The sequence below is a fragment of the Salvelinus fontinalis genome, unplaced genomic scaffold, assembly GCF_029448725.1.
Source record: "Salvelinus fontinalis isolate EN_2023a unplaced genomic scaffold, ASM2944872v1 scaffold_0751, whole genome shotgun sequence".
NCBI classification, from domain to species: domain Eukaryota; kingdom Metazoa; phylum Chordata; class Actinopteri; order Salmoniformes; family Salmonidae; genus Salvelinus; species Salvelinus fontinalis.
In genome coordinates this window covers 20,112-35,540 of record NW_026600960.1, presented here as the reverse complement: position 1 = coordinate 35,540, position 15,429 = coordinate 20,112, and the positions used below count along the sequence as shown (strand labels likewise).

At 49.4% G+C, this 15,429-nt stretch overlaps 1 protein-coding gene across 1 annotated transcript in view; it reads right to left on the bottom strand.

The window, feature by feature from the left end:
• Positions 1–15,429, bottom strand: part of LOC129847182 (FRAS1-related extracellular matrix protein 2-like) — a gene marked incomplete at both ends in the record, with an annotated part of 61,107 nt that overhangs the window by 25,977 nt on the left and 19,701 nt on the right. The window lies entirely within an intron of this gene.

The window sequence follows — 15,429 nt, the reverse complement described above, 5'->3', positions numbered from 1 at the left end:
AGGAAAGGAAAGGACTCAACTCTAACCTGGTAGAGGAAAGGAAAGGGCTCAACTCTAACCTGGTGGAGGAAAGGAAAGGACTCAACTCTAACCTGGTGGAGGAAAGGAAAGGGCTCAACTCTAACCTGGTGGAGGAAAGGAAAGGGCTCAACTCTAACCTGGTAGAGGAAAGGAAAGGGCTCAACTCTAACCTGGTGGAGGAAAGGAAAGGGCTCAACTCTAACCTGGTAGAGGAAAGGAAAGGGCTCAACTCTAACCTGGTGGAGGAAAGGAAAGGGCTCAACTCTAACCTGGTGGAGGAAAGGAAAGGACTCAACTCTAACCTGGTAGAGGAAAGGAAAGGGCTCAACTCTAACCTGGTGGAGGAAAGGAAAGGGCTCAACTCTAACCTGGTAGAGGAAAGGAAAGGGCTCAACTCTAACCTGGTAGAGGAAAGGAAAGGGCTCAACTCTAACCTGGTGGAGGAAAGGAAAGGGCTCAACTCTAACCTGGTAGAGGAAAGGAAAGGGCTCAACTCTAACCTGGTAGAGGAAAGGAAAGGGCTCAACTCTAACCTGGTAGAGGAAAGGAAAGAGCTCAACTCTAACCTGGTGGAGGAAAGGAAAGGGCTCAACTCTAACCTGGTAGAGGAAAGGGCTCAACTCTAACCTGGTGGAGGAAAGGAAAGGGCTCCACTCTAACCTGGTAGAGGAAAGGGCTCAACTCTAACCTGGTGGAGGAAAGGAAAGGCCTCAACTCTAACCTGGTGGAGGAAAGGAAAGGGCTCAACTCTAACCTGGTAGAGGAAAGGGCTCAACTCTAACCTGGTGGAGGAAAGGAAAGGAAAGGGCTCAACTCTAACCTGGTAGAGGAAAGGAAAGGAAAGGGCTCAACTCTAACCTGGTGGAGGAAAGGAAAGGGCTCAACTCTAACCTGGTAGAGGAAAGGGCTCAACTCTAACCTGGTGGAGGAAAGGAAAGGAAAGGGCTCAACTCTAACCTGGTGGAGGAAAGGAAAGGGCTCAACTCTAACCTGGTGGAGGAAAGGAAAGGGCTCAACTCTAACCTGGTAGAGGAAAGGAAAGGGCTCAACTCTAACCTGGTGGAGGAAAGGAAAGGAAAGGGCTCAACTCTAACCTGGTAGAGGAAAGGAAAGGGCTCAACTCTAACCTGGTGGAGGAAAGGAAAGGGCTCAACTCTAACCTGGTGGAGGAAAGGAAAGGAAAGAGCTCAACTCTAACCTGGTGGAGGAAAGGAAAGGAATAAGCTCAACTCTAACCTGGTGGAGGAAAGGAAAGGAAAGAGCTCAACTCTAACCTGGTGGAGGAAAGGAAAGGAAAGAGCTCAACTCTAACCTGGTGGAGGAAAGGAAAGGAAAGGGCTCAACTCTAACCTGGTGGAGGAAAGGAAAGGAAAGAGCTCAACTCTAACCTGGTGGAGGAAAGGAAAGGAAAGGGCTCAACTCTAACCTGGTAGAGGAAAGGAAAGGAAAGGGCTCAACTCTAACCTGGTGGAGGAAAGGAAAGGGCTCAACTCTAACCTGGTAGAGGAAAGGAAAGGGCTCAACTCTAACCTGGTGGAGGAAAGGAAAGGGCTCAACTATAACCTGGTGTAGGAAAGGAAAGGGCTCAACTCTAACCTGGTGGAGGAAAGGAAAGGGCTCAACTCTAACCTGGTGGAGGAAAGGAAAGGGCTCAACTCTAACCTGGTGGAGGAAAGGAAAGGAAAGAGCTCAACTCTAACCTGGTAAAGGAAAGGAAAGGGCTCAACTCTAACCTGGTGGAGGAAAGGAAAGGAAAGTGCTCAACTCTAACCTGGTGGAGGGAAGGAAAGGGCTCAACTCTAACCTGGTGTAGGAAAGGAAAGGGCTCAAATCTAACCTAGTGGAGGAAAGGAAAGGGCTCAACTCTAACCTGGTGGAGGAAAGGAAAGGGCTCAACTCTAACCTGGTGGAGGAAAGGAAAGGAAAGAGCTCAACTATAACCTGGTAGAGGAAAGGAAAGGGCTCAACTCTAACCTGGTAGAGGAAAGGAAAGAGCTCAACTCTAACCTGGTAGAGGAAAAGAAAGGGCTCAACTCTAACCTGGTAGAGGAAAGGGCTCAACTCTAACCTGGTGGAGGAAAGGAAAGGGCTCCACTCTAACCTGGTAGAGGAAAGGGCTCAACTCTAACCTGGTGGAGGAAAGGAAAGGGCTCAACTCTAACCTGGTGGAGGAAAGGAAAGGGCTCAACTCTAACCTGGTAGAGGAAAGGGCTCAACTCTAACCTGGTGGAGGAAAGGAAAGGAAAGGGCTCAACTCTAACCTGGTAGAGGAAAGGAAAGGAAAGGGCTCAACTCTAACCTGGTGGAGGAAAGGAAAGGGCTCAACTCTAACCTGGTAGAGGAAAGGGCTCAACTCTAACCTGGTGGAGGAAAGGAAAGGAAAGGGCTCAACTCTAACCTGGTGGAGGAAAGGAAAGGGCTCAACTCTTACCTGGTGGAGGAAAGGAAAGGGCTCAACTCTAACCTGGTAGAGGAAAGGAAAGGGCTCAACTCTAACCTGGTGGAGGAAAGGAAAGGGCTCAACTCTAACCTGGTGGAGGAAAGGAAAGGAAAGAGCTCAACTCTAACCTGGTGGAGGAAAGGAAAGGAAAGAGCTCAACTCTAACGTGGTGGAGGAAAGGAAAGGAAAGAGCTCAACTCTAACCTGGTGGAGGAAAGGAAAGGAAAGAGCTCAACTCTAACCTGGTGGAGGAAAGGAAAGGGCTCAACTCTAACCTGGTGGAGGAAAGGAAAGGAAAGAGCTCAACTCTAACCTGGTGGAGGAAAGGAAAGGAAAGGGCTCAACTCTAACCTGGTAGAGGAAAGGAAAGGAAAGGGCTCAACTCTAACCTGGTGGAGGAAAGGAAAGGGCTCAACTCTAACCTGGTAGAGGAAAGGAAAGGGCTCAACTCTAACCTGGTGGAGGAAAGGAAAGGGCTCAACTATAACCTGGTGTAGGAAAGGAAAGGGCTCAACTCTAACCTGGTGGAGGAAAGGAAAGGGCTCAACTCTAACCTGGTGGAGGAAAGGAAAGGGCTCAACTCTAACCTGGTGGAGGAAAGGAAAGGAAAGAGCTCAACTCTAACCTGGTAAAGGAAAGGAAAGGGCTCAACTCTAACCTGGTGGAGGAAAGGAAAGGAAAGTGCTCAACTCTAACCTGGTGGAGGGAAGGAAAGGGCTCAACTCTAACCTGGTGTAGGAAAGGAAAGGGCTCAAATCTAACCTAGTGGAGGAAAGGAAAGGGCTCAACTCTAACCTGGTGGAGGAAAGGAAAGGGCTCAACTCTAACCTGGTGGAGGAAAGGAAAGGGCTCAACTCTAACCTGGTGGAGGAAAGGAAAGGAAAGAGCTCAACTCTAACCTGGTAAAGGAAAGGAAAGGGCTCAACTCTAACCTGGTGGAGGAAAGGAAAGGAAAGTGCTCAACTCTAACCTGGTGGAGGGAAGGAAAGGGCTCAACTCTAACCTGGTGTAGGAAAGGAAAGGGCTCAAATCTAACCTAGTGGAGGAAAGGAAAGGGCTCAACTCTAACCTGGTGGAGGAAAGGAAAGGGCTCAACTCTAACCTGGTGGAGGAAAGGAAAGGAAAGAGCTCAACTATAACCTGGTAGAGGAAAGGAAAGGGCTCAACTCTAACCTGGTAGAGGAAAGGAAAGAGCTCAACTCTAACCTGGTAGAGGAAAGGAAAGGGCTCAACTCTAACCTGGTAGAGGAAAGGGCTCAACTCTAACCTGGTGGAGGAAAGGAAAGGGCTCCACTCTAACCTGGTAGAGGAAAGGGCTCAACTCTAACCTGGTGGAGGAAAGGAAAGGGCTCAACTCTAACCTGGTGGAGGAAAGGAAAGGGCTCAACTCTAACCTGGTAGAGGAAAGGGCTCAACTCTAACCTGGTGGAGGAAAGGAAAGGAAAGGGCTCAACTCTAACCTGGTAGAGGAAAGGAAAGGAAAGGGCTCAACTCTAACCTGGTGGAGGAAAGGAAAGGGCTCAACTCTAACCTGGTAGAGGAAAGGGCTCAACTCTAACCTGGTGGAGGAAAGGAAAGGAAAGGGCTCAACTCTAACCTGGTGGAGGAAAGGAAAGGGCTCAACTCTAACCTGGTGGAGGAAAGGAAAGGGCTCAACTCTAACCTGGTGGAGGAAAGGAAAGGGCTCAACTCTAACCTGGTAGAGGAAAGGAAAGGGCTCAACTCTAACCTGGTGGAGGAAAGGAAAGGGCTCAACTCTAACCTGGTGGAGGAAAGGAAAGGAAAGAGCTCAACTCTAACCTGGTGGAGGAAAGGAAAGGAAAGAGCTCAACTCTAACCTGGTGGAGGAAAGGAAAGGAAAGAGCTCAACTCTAACCTGGTGGAGGAAAGGAAAGGAAAGAGCTCAACTCTAACCTGGTGGAGGAAAGGAAAGGAAAGGGCTCAACTCTAACCTGGTGGAGGAAAGGAAAGGAAAGAGCTCAACTCTAACCTGGTGGAGGAAAGGAAAGGAAAGGGCTCAACTCTAACCTGGTAGAGGAAAGGAAAGGAAAGGGCTCAACTCTAACCTGGTGGAGGAAAGGAAAGGGCTCAACTCTAACCTGGTAGAGGAAAGGAAAGGGCTCAACTCTAACCTGGTGGAGGAAAGGAAAGGGCTCAACTATAACCTGGTGTAGGAAAGGAAAGGGCTCAACTCTAACCTGGTGGAGGAAAGGAAAGGGCTCAACTCTAACCTGGTGGAGGAAAGGAAAGGGCTCAACTCTAACCTGGTGGAGGAAAGGAAAGGGCTCAACTCTAACCTGGTGGAGGAAAGGAAAGGAAAGAGCTCAACTCTAACCTGGTAAAGGAAAGGAAAGGGCTCAACTCTAACCTGGTGGAGGAAAGGAAAGGAAAGTGCTCAACTCTAACCTGGTGGAGGGAAGGAAAGGGCTCAACTCTAACCTGGTGTAGGAAAGGAAAGGGCTCAAATCTAACCTAGTGGAGGAAAGGAAAGGGTTCAACTCTAACCTGGTGGAGGAAAGGAAAGGGCTCAACTCTAACCTGGTGGAGGAAAGGAAAGGAAAGAGCTCAACTCTAACCTGGTAGAGGAAAGGAAAGGAAAGGGCTCAACTCTAACCTGGTGGAGGGAAGGAAAGGGCTCAACTCTAACCTGGTGTAGGAAAGGAAAGGGCTCAACTCTAACCTGGTGGAGGAAAGGAAAGGAAAGGGCTCAACTCTAATCTGGTGGAGGAAAGGACAGGAAAGAGCTCAACTCTAACCTGGTGGAGGAAAGGAAAGGAAAGAGCTCAACTCTAACCTGGTGGAGGAAAGGAAAGGAAAGGGCTCAACTCTAACCTGGTGGAGGAAAGGAAAGGAAAGGGCTCAACTCTAACCTGGTGGAGGAAAGGAAAGGAAAGGGCTCAACTCTAACCTGGTGGAGGAAAGGAAAGGAAAGGGCTCAACTCTAACCTGGTGGAGGAAAGGAAAGGGCTCAACTCTAACCTGGTAGAGGAAGGAAAGGGCTCAACTCTAACCTGGTAGAGGAAAGGAAAGGACTCAACTCTAACCTGGTGGAGGAAAGGAAAGGGCTCAACTCTAACCTGGTGGAGGAAAGGAAAGGAAAGGGCTCAACTCTAACCTGGTGGAGGAAAGGAAAGGGCTCAACTCTAACCTGGTGGAGGAAAGGAAAGAGCTCAACTCTAACCTGGTGGAGGAAAGGAAAGGGCTCAACTCTAACCTGGTAGAGGAAAGGAAAGGAAAGAGCTCAACTCTAACCTGGTGGAGGAAAGGAAAGGGCTCAACTCTAACCTGGTGGAGGAAAGGAAAGGGCTCAACTCTAACCTGGTAGAGGAAAGGAAAGGAAAGGGCTCAACTCTAACCTGGTGGAGGAAAGGAAAGGGCTCAACTCTAACCTGGTGGAGGAAAGGAAAGGGCTCAACTCTAACCTGGTGGAGGAAAGGAAAGGGCTCAACTCTAACCTGGTGAAGGAAAGGAAAGGGCTCAACTCTAACCTGGTGGAGGAAAGGAAAGGAAAGGGCTCAACTCTAACCTGGTGGAGGAAAGGAAAGGGCTCAACTCTAACCTGGTGGAGGAAAGGAAAGGGCTCAACTCTAACCTGGTGGAGGAAAGGAAAGGGCTCAACTCTAACCTGGTAGAGGAAGGAAAGGAAAGGGCTCAACTCTAACCTGGTGGAGGAAAGGAAAGGGCTCAACTCTAACCTGGTGGAGGAAAGGAAAGGGCTCAACTCTAACCTGGTGGAGGAAAGGAAAGGAAAGGGCTCAACTCTAACCTGGTAGAGGGAAGGAAAGGAAAGGGCTCAACTCTAACCTGGTGGAGGAAAGGAAAGGGCTCAACTCTAACCTGGTGGAGGAAAGGAAAGGGCTCAACTCTAACCTGGTGGAGGAAAGGAAAGGGCTCAACTCTAACCTGGTGGAGGAAAGGAAAGGAAAGGGCTCAACTCTAACCTGGTGGAGGAAAGGAAAGAGCTCAACTCTAACCTGGTGGAGGAAAGGAAAGGGCTCAACTCTAACCTGGTGGAGGAAAGGAAAGGGCTCAACTCTAACCTGGTGGAGGAAAGGAAAGGGCTCAACTCTAACCTGGTGAAGGAAAGGAAAGGGCTCAACTCTAACCTGGTGGAGGAAAGGAAAGGGCTCAACTCTAACCTGGTGGAGGAAAGGAAAGGGCTCAACTCTAACCTGGTGGAGGAAAGGAAAGGGCTCAACTCTAACCTGGTGGAGGAAAGGAAAGGGCTCAACTCTAACCTGGTAGAGGAAGGAAAGGAAAGGGCTCAACTCTAACCTGGTGGAGGAAAGGAAAGGGCTCAACTCTAACCTGGTGGAGGAAAGGAAAGGGCTCAACTCTAACCTGGTAGAGGGAAGGAAAGGAAAGGGCTCAACTCTAACCTGGTGGAGGAAAGGAAAGGGCTCAACTCTAACCTGGTGGAGGAAAGGAAAGGGCTCAACTCTAACCTGGTGGAGGAAAGGAAAGGGCTCAATTCTAACCTGGTGGAGGAAAGGAAAGGAAAGAGCTCAACTCTAACCTGGTGGAGGAAAGGAAAGGAAAGAGCTCAACTCTAACCTGGTGGAGGAAAGGAAAGGAAAGGGCTCAACTCTAACCTGGTGGAGGAAAGGAAAGGAAAGGGCTCAACTCTAACCTGGTGGAGGAAAGGAAAGGAAAGGGCTCAACTCTAACCTGGTGGAGGAAAGGAAAGGAAAGGGCTCAACTCTAACCTGGTGGAGGAAAGGAAAGGGCTCAACTCTAACCTGGTAGAGGAAGGAAAGGGCTCAACTCTAACCTGGTAGAGGAAAGGAAAGGAAAGGGCTCAACTCTAACCTGGTGGAGGAAAGGAAAGGGCTCAACTCTAACCTGGTGGAGGAAAGGAAAGAGCTCAACTCTAACCTGGTGGAGGAAAGGAAAGGGCTCAACTCTAACCTGGTAGAGGAAAGGAAAGGAAAGAGCTCAACTCTAACCTGGTGGAGGAAAGGAAAGGGCTCAACTCTAACCTGGTGGAGGAAAGGAAAGGGCTCAACTCTAACCTGGTAGAGGAAAGGAAAGGAAAGGGCTCAACTCTAACCTGGTGGAGGAAAGGAAAGGGCTCAACTCTAACCTGGTGGAGGAAAGGAAAGGGCTCAACTCTAACCTGGTGGAGGAAAGGAAAGGGCTCAACTCTAACCTGGTGAAGGAAAGGAAAGGGCTCAACTCTAACCTGGTGGAGGAAAGGAAAGGAAAGGGCTCAACTCTAACCTGGTGGAGGAAAGGAAAGGGCTCAACTCTAACCTGGTGGAGGAAAGGAAAGGGCTCAACTCTAACCTGGTGGAGGAAAGGAAAGGGCTCAACTCTAACCTGGTAGAGGAAGGAAAGGAAAGGGCTCAACTCTAACCTGGTGGAGGAAAGGAAAGGGCTCAACTCTAACCTGGTGGAGGAAAGGAAAGGGCTCAACTCTAACCTGGTGGAGGAAAGGAAAGGAAAGGGCTCAACTCTAACCTGGTAGAGGGAAGGAAAGGAAAGGGCTCAACTCTAACCTGGTGGAGGAAAGGAAAGGGCTCAACTCTAACCTGGTGGAGGAAAGGAAAGGGCTCAACTCTAACCTGGTGGAGGAAAGGAAAGGGCTCAACTCTAACCTGGTGGAGGAAAGGAAAGGAAAGGGCTCAACTCTAACCTGGTGGAGGAAAGGAAAGAGCTCAACTCTAACCTGGTGGAGGAAAGGAAAGGGCTCAACTCTAACCTGGTGGAGGAAAGGAAAGGGCTCAACTCTAACCTGGTGGAGGAAAGGAAAGGGCTCAACTCTAACCTGGTGAAGGAAAGGAAAGGGCTCAACTCTAACCTGGTGGAGGAAAGGAAAGGGCTCAACTCTAACCTGGTGGAGGAAAGGAAAGGGCTCAACTCTAACCTGGTGGAGGAAAGGAAAGAGCTCAACTCTAACCTGGTGGAGGAAAGGAAAGGGCTCAACTCTAACCTGGTAGAGGAAAGGAAAGGAAAGAGCTCAACTCTAACCTGGTAGAGGAAAGGAAAGGAAAGGGCTCAACTCTAACCTGGTAGAGGAAAGGAAAGGAAAGAGCTCAACTCTAACCTGGTGGAGGAAAGGAAAGGAAAGAGCTCAACTCTAACCTGGTGGAGGAAAGGAAAGGGCTCAACTCTAACCTGGTAGAGGAAAGGAAAGAGCTCAACTCTAACCTGGTGGAGGAAAGGAAAGGGCTCAACTCTAACCTGGTAGAGGAAAGGAAAGGAAAGAGCTCAACTCTAACCTGGTGGAGGAAGGAAAGGGCTCAACTCTAACCTGGTAGAGGAAAGGGCTCAACTCTAACCTGGTGGAGGAAAGGAAAGGAAAGGGCTTAACTCTAACCTGGTGGAGGAAAGGAAAGGGCTCAACTCTAACCTGGTGGAGGAAAGGAAAGGGCTCAACTCTAACCTGGTAGAGGAAAGGAAAGGGCTCAACTCTAACCTGGTGGAGGAAAGGAAAGGAAAGGGCTCAACTCTAACCTGGTAGAGGAAAGGAAAGGGCTCAACTCTAACCTGGTGGAGGAAAGGAAAGGAAAGGGCTCAACTCTAACCTGGTGGAGGAAAGGAAAGGAAAGAGCTCAACTCTAACCTGGTGGAGGAAAGGAAAGGAAAGAGCTCAACTCTAACCTGGTGGAGGAAAGGAAAGGAAAGAGCTCAACTCTAACCTGGTGGAGGAAAGGAAAGGAAAGAGCTCAACTCTAACCTGGTGGAGGAAAGGAAAGGAAAGGGCTCAACTCTAACCTGGTGGAGGAAAGGAAAGGAAAGAGCTCAACTCTAACCTGGTGGAGGAAAGGAAAGGAAAGGGCTCAACTCTAACCTGGTAGAGGAAAGGAAAGGAAAGGGCTCAACTCTAACCTGGTGGAGGAAAGGAAAGGGCTCAACTCTAACCTGGTAGAGGAAAGGAAAGGGCTCAACTCTAACCTGGTGTAGGAAAGGAAAGGGCTCAACTCTAACCTGGTGGAGGAAAGGAAAGGGCTCAACTCTAACCTGGTGGAGGAAAGGAAAGGGCTCAACTCTAACCTGGTGGAGGAAAGGAAAGGAAAGAGCTCAACTCTATCCTGGTAAAGGAAAGGAAAGGAAAGGGCTCAACTCTAACCTGGTGGAGGAAAGGAAAGGAAAGTGCTCAACTCTAACCTGGTGGAGGGAAGGAAAGGGCTCAACTCTAACCTGGTGTAGGAAAGGAAAGGGCTCAACTCTAACCTAGTGGAGGAAAGGAAAGGGCTCAACTCTAACCTGGTGGAGGAAAGGAAAGGGCTCAACTCTAACCTGGTGGAGGAAAGGAAAGGAAAGAGCTCAACTCTAACCTGGTAGAGGAAAGGAAAGGAAAGGGCTCAACTCTAACCTGGTGGAGGGAAGGAAAGGGCTCAACTCTAACCTGGTGTAGGAAAGGAACGGGCTCAACTCTAACCTGGTGGAGGAAAGGAAAGGAAAGGGCTCAACTCTAAACTGGTGGAGGAAAGGAAAGGAAAGTGCTCAACTCTAACCTGGTGGAGGGAAGGAAAGGGCTCAACTCTAACCTGGTGTAGGAAAGGAAAGGGCTCAACTCTAACCTAGTGGAGGAAAGGAAAGAGCTCAACTCTAACCTGGTGGAGGAAAGGAAAGGAAAGGGCTCAACTCTAACCTGGTAGAGGAAAGGAAAGGAAAGGGCTCAACTCTATCCTGGTGGAGGAAAGGAAAGGGCTCAACTCTAACCTGGTAGAGGAAAGGAAAGGGCTCAACTCTAACCTGGTGTAGGAAAGGAAAGGGCTCAACTCTAACCTGGTGGAGGAAAGGAAAGGGCTCAACTCTAACCTGGTGGAGGAAAGGAAAGGGCTCAACTCTAACCTGGTGGAGGAAAGGAAAGGAAAGAGCTCAACTCTATCCTGGTAAAGGAAAGGAAAGGAAAGGGCTCAACTCTAACCTGGTGGAGGAAAGGAAAGGAAAGTGCTCAACTCTAACCTGGTGGAGGGAAGGAAAGGGCTCAACTCTAACCTGGTGGAGGAAAGGAAAGGAAAGGGCTCAACTCTAACCTGGTAGAGGAAAGGAAAGGAAAGGGCTCAACTCTATCCTGGAGGAAAGGAAAGGAAAGGGCTCAACTCTAACCTGGTAGAGGAAAGGAAAGGGCTCAACTCTAACCTGGTGGAGGAAAGGAAAGGGCTCAACTCTAACCTGGTGGAGGAAAGGAAAGGAAAGAGCTCAACTCTATCCTGGTAAAGGAAAGGAAAGGAAAGGGCTCAACTCTAACCTGGTGGAGGAAAGGAAAGGAAAGTGCTCAACTCTAACCTGGTGGAGGGAAGGAAAGGGCTCAACTCTAACCTGGTGTAGGAAAGGAAAGGGCTCAACTCTAACCTAGTGGAGGAAAGGAAAGGGCTCAACTCTAACCTGGTGGAGGAAAGGAAAGGGCTCAACTCTAACCTGGTGGAGGAAAGGAAAGGAAAGAGCTCAACTCTAACCTGGTAGAGGAAAGGAAAGGAAAGGGCTCAACTCTAACCTGGTGGAGGGAAGGAAAGGGCTCAACTCTAACCTGGTGTAGGAAAGGAACGGGCTCAACTCTAACCTGGTGGAGGAAAGGAAAGGAAAGGGCTCAACTCTAAACTGGTGGAGGAAAGGAAAGGAAAGTGCTCAACTCTAACCTGGTGGAGGGAAGGAAAGGGCTCAACTCTAACCTGGTGTAGGAAAGGAAAGGGCTCAACTCTAACCTAGTGGAGGAAAGGAAAGAGCTCAACTCTAACCTGGTGGAGGAAAGGAAAGGAAAGGGCTCAACTCTAACCTGGTAGAGGAAAGGAAAGGAAAGGGCTCAACTCTATCCTGGTGGAGGAAAGGAAAGGGCTCAACTCTAACCTGGTAGAGGAAAGGAAAGGGCTCAACTCTAACCTGGTGGAGGAAGGAAAGGAAAGAGCTCAACTCTAACCTGGTAAAGGAAAGGAAAGGAAAGGGCTCAACTCTAACCTGGTGGAGGAAAGGAAAGGAAAGTGCTCAACTCTAACCTGGTGGAGGAAAGGAAAGGAAAGTGCTCAACTCTAACCTGGTGGAGGGAAGGAAAGGGCTCAACTCTAACCTGGTGTAGGAAAGGAAAGGGCTCAACTCTAACCTAGTGGAGGAAAGGAAAGGGCTCAACTCTAACCTGGTGGAGGAAAGGAAAGGGCTCAACTCTAACCTGGTGGAGGAAAGGAAAGGAAAGAGCTCAACTCTAACCTGGTAGAGGAAAGGAAAGGAAAGGGCTCAACTCTAACCTGGTGGAGGGAAGGAAAGGGCTCAACTCTAACCTGGTGTAGGAAAGGAAAGGAAAGGGCTCAACTCTAACCTGGTGGAGGAAAGGAAAGGAAAGTGCTCAACTCTAACCTGGTGGAGGGAAGGAAAGGGCTCAACTCTAACCTGGTGGAGGAAAGGAAAGGAAAGGGCTCAACTCTAACCTGGTGGAGGAAAGGAAAGGAAAGGGCTCAACTCTAACCTGGTGGAGGGAAGGAAAGGGCTCAACTCTAACCTGGTGGAGGAAAGGAAAGGGCTCAACTCTAACCTGGTGGAGGAAAGGAAAGGAAAGAGCTCAACTCTAACCTGGTAAAGGAAAGGAAAGGGCTCAACTCTAACCTGGTGGAGGAAAGGAAAGGAAAGTGCTCAACTCTAACCTGGTGGAGGGAAGGAAAGGGCTCAACTCTAACCTGGTGTAGGAAAGGAAAGGGCTCAACTCTAACCTAGTGGAGGAAAGGAAAGGGCTCAACTCTAACCTGGTGGAGGAAAGGAAAGGGCTCAACTCTAACCTGGTGGAGGAAAGGAAAGGAAAGAGCTCAACTCTAACCTGGTAGAGGAAAGAAAAGGAAAGGGCTCAACTCTAACCTGGTGGAGGGAAGGAAAGGGCTCAACTCTAACCTGGTGTAGGAAAGGAAAGGGCTCAACTCTAACCTGGTGGAGGAAAGGAAAGGAAAGGGCTCAACTCTAACCTGGTGGAGGAAAGGAAAGGAAAGGACTCAACTCTAACCTGGTGGAGGAAAGGAAAGGGCTCAACTCTAACCTGGTGTAGGAAAGGAAAGGGCTCAACTCTAACCTGGTGGAGGAAAGGAAAGGAAAGGGCTCAACTCTAACCTGGTGGAGGAAAGGAAAGGAAAGTGCTCAACTCTAACCTGGTGGAGGGAAGGAAAGGGCTCAACTCTAACCTGGTGTAGGAAAGGAAAGGGCTCAACTCTAACCTAGTGGAGGAAAGGAAAGGGCTCAACTCTAACCTGGTGGAGGAAAGGAATGGGCTCAACTCTAACCTGGTGGAGGAAAGGAAAGGAAAGAGCTCAACTCTAACCTGGTAGAGGAAAGGAAAGGAAAGGGCTCAACTCTAACCTGGTGGAGGGAAGGAAAGGGCTCAACTCTAACCTGGTGTAGGAAAGGAAAGGGCTCAACTCTAACCTGGTGGAGGAAAGGAAAGGAAAGGGCTCAACTCTAACCTGGTGGAGGAAAGGAAAGGAAAGAGCTCAACTCTAACCTGGTGGAGGAAAGGAAAGGAAAGAGCTCAACTCTAACCTGGTGGAGGAAAGGAAAGGAAAGGGCTCAACTCTAACCTGGTGGAGGAAAGGAAAGGAAAGGGCTCAACTCTAACCTGGTGGAGGAAAGGAAAGGAAAGGGCTCAACTCTAACCTGGTGGAGGAAAGGAAAGGAAAGGGCTCAACTCTAACCTGGTGGAGGAAAGGAAAGGGCTCAACTCTAACCTGGTAGAGGAAGGAAAGGGCTCAACTCTAACCTGGTAAAGGAAAGGAAAGGAAAGGGCTCAACTCTAACCTGGTGGAGGAAAGGAAAGGGCTCAACTCTAACCTGGTGGAGGAAAGGAAAGAGCTCAACTCTAACCTGGTGGAGGAAAGGAAAGGGCTCAACTCTAACCTGGTAGAGGAAAGGAAAGGAAAGAGCTCAACTCTAACCTGGTGGAGGAAAGGAAAGGGCTCAACTCTAACCTGGTGGAGGAAAGGAAAGGGCTCAACTCTAACCTGGTAGAGGAAAGGAAAGGAAAGGGCTCAACTCTAACCTGGTGGAGGAAAGGAAAGGGCTCAACTCTAACCTGGTGGAGGAAAGGAAAGGGCTCAACTCTAACCTGGTGGAGGAAAGGAAAGGGCTCAACTCTAACCTGGTGAAGGAAAGGAAAGGGCTCAACTCTAACCTGGTGGAGGAAAGGAAAGGGCTCAACTCTAACCTGGTGGAGGAAAGGAAAGGGCTCAACTCTAACCTAGTGGAGGAAAGGAAAGGGCTCAACTCTAACCTGGTAGAGGAAGGAAAGGAAAGGGCTCAACTCTAACCTGGTGGAGGAAAGGAAAGGGCTCAACTCTAACCTGGTGGAGGAAAGGAAAGGGCTCAACTCTAACCTGGTGGAGGAAAGGAAAGGAAAGGGCTCAACTCTAACCTGGTAGAGGGAAGGAAAGGAAAGGGCTCAACTCTAACCTGGTGGAGGAAAGGAAAGGGCTCAACTCTAACCTGGTGGAGGAAAGGAAAGGGCTCAACTCTAACCTGGTGGAGGAAAGGAAAGGGCTCAACTCTAACCTGGTGGAGGAAAGGAAAGGAAAGGGCTCAACTCTAACCTGGTGGAGGAAAGGAAAGAGCTCAACTCTAACCTGGTGGAGGAAAGGAAAGGGCTCAACTCTAACCTGGTAGAGGAAAGGAAAGGAAAGAGCTCAACTCTAACCTGGTAGAGGAAAGGAAAGGAAAGGGCTCAACTCTAACCTGGTAGAGGAAAGGAAAGGAAAGAGCTCAACTCTAACCTGGTGGAGGAAAGGAAAGGAAAGAGCTCAACTCTAACCTGGTGGAGGAAAGGAAAGGGCTCAACTCTAACCTGGTAGAGGAAAGGAAAGAGCTCAACTCTAACCTGGTGGAGGAAAGGAAAGGGCTCAACTCTAACCTGGTAGAGGAAAGGAAAGGAAAGAGCTCAACTCTAACCTGGTGGAGGAAGGAAAGGGCTCAACTCTAACCTGGTGGAGGAAAGGAAAGGAAAGGGCTCAACTCTAACCTGGTGGAGGAAAGGAAAGGAAAGAGCTCAACTCTAACCTGGTAGAGGAAAGGAAAGGAAAGAGCTCAACTCTAACCTGGTGGAGGAAAGAAAGGAAAGGGCTCAACTCTAACCTGGTGGAGGAAAGGAAAGGGCTCAACGCTAACCTGGTAGAGGAAGGAAAGGAAAGGACTCAACTCTAACCTGGTGGAGGAAAGGAAAGGAAAGAGCTCAACTCTAACCTGGTGGAGGAAAGGAGGGCTCAACTCTAACCTGGTAGAGGAAAGGAAAGGGCTCAACTCTAACCTGGTGGAGGAAAGGAAAGGAAAGGGCTCAACTCTAACCTGGTGGAGGAAAGGAAAGGAAAGAGCTCAACTCTAACCTGGTGGAGGAAAGGAAAGGGCTCAACTCTAACCTGGTGGAGGAAAGGAAAGGGCTCAACTCTAACCTGGTGGAGGAAAGGAAAGGAAAGGGCTCAACTCTAACCTGGTAGAGGGAAGGAAAGGAAAGGGCTCAACTCTAACCTGGTGGAGGAAAGGAAAGGGCTCAACTCTAACCTGGTGGAGGAAAGGAAAGGAAAGGGCTCAACTCTAACCTGGTGGAGGAAAGGAAAGAGCTCAACTCTAACCTGGTGGAGGAAAGGAAAGGGCTCAACTCTAACCTGGTAGAGGAAAGGAAAGGAAAGAGCTCAACTCTAACCTGGTAGAGGAAAGGAAAGGAAAGAGCTCAACTCTAACCTGGTGGAGGAAAGGAAAGGAAAGAGCTCAACTCTAACCTGGTGGAGGAAAGGAAAGGGCTCAACTCTAACCTGGTAGAGGAAAGGAAAGAGCTCAACTCTAACCTGGTGGAGGAAAGGAAAGGGCTCAACTCTAACCTGGTAGAGGAAAGGAAAGGAAAGAGCTCAACTCTAACCTGGTGGAGGAAGGAAAGGGCTCAACTCTAACCTGGTGGAGGAAAGGAAAGGGCTCAACTCTAACCTGGTGGAGGAAAGGAAAGGAAAGAGCTCAACTCTAACCTGTTAGAGGAAAGGAAAGGAAAGAGCTCAACTCTAACCTGGTGG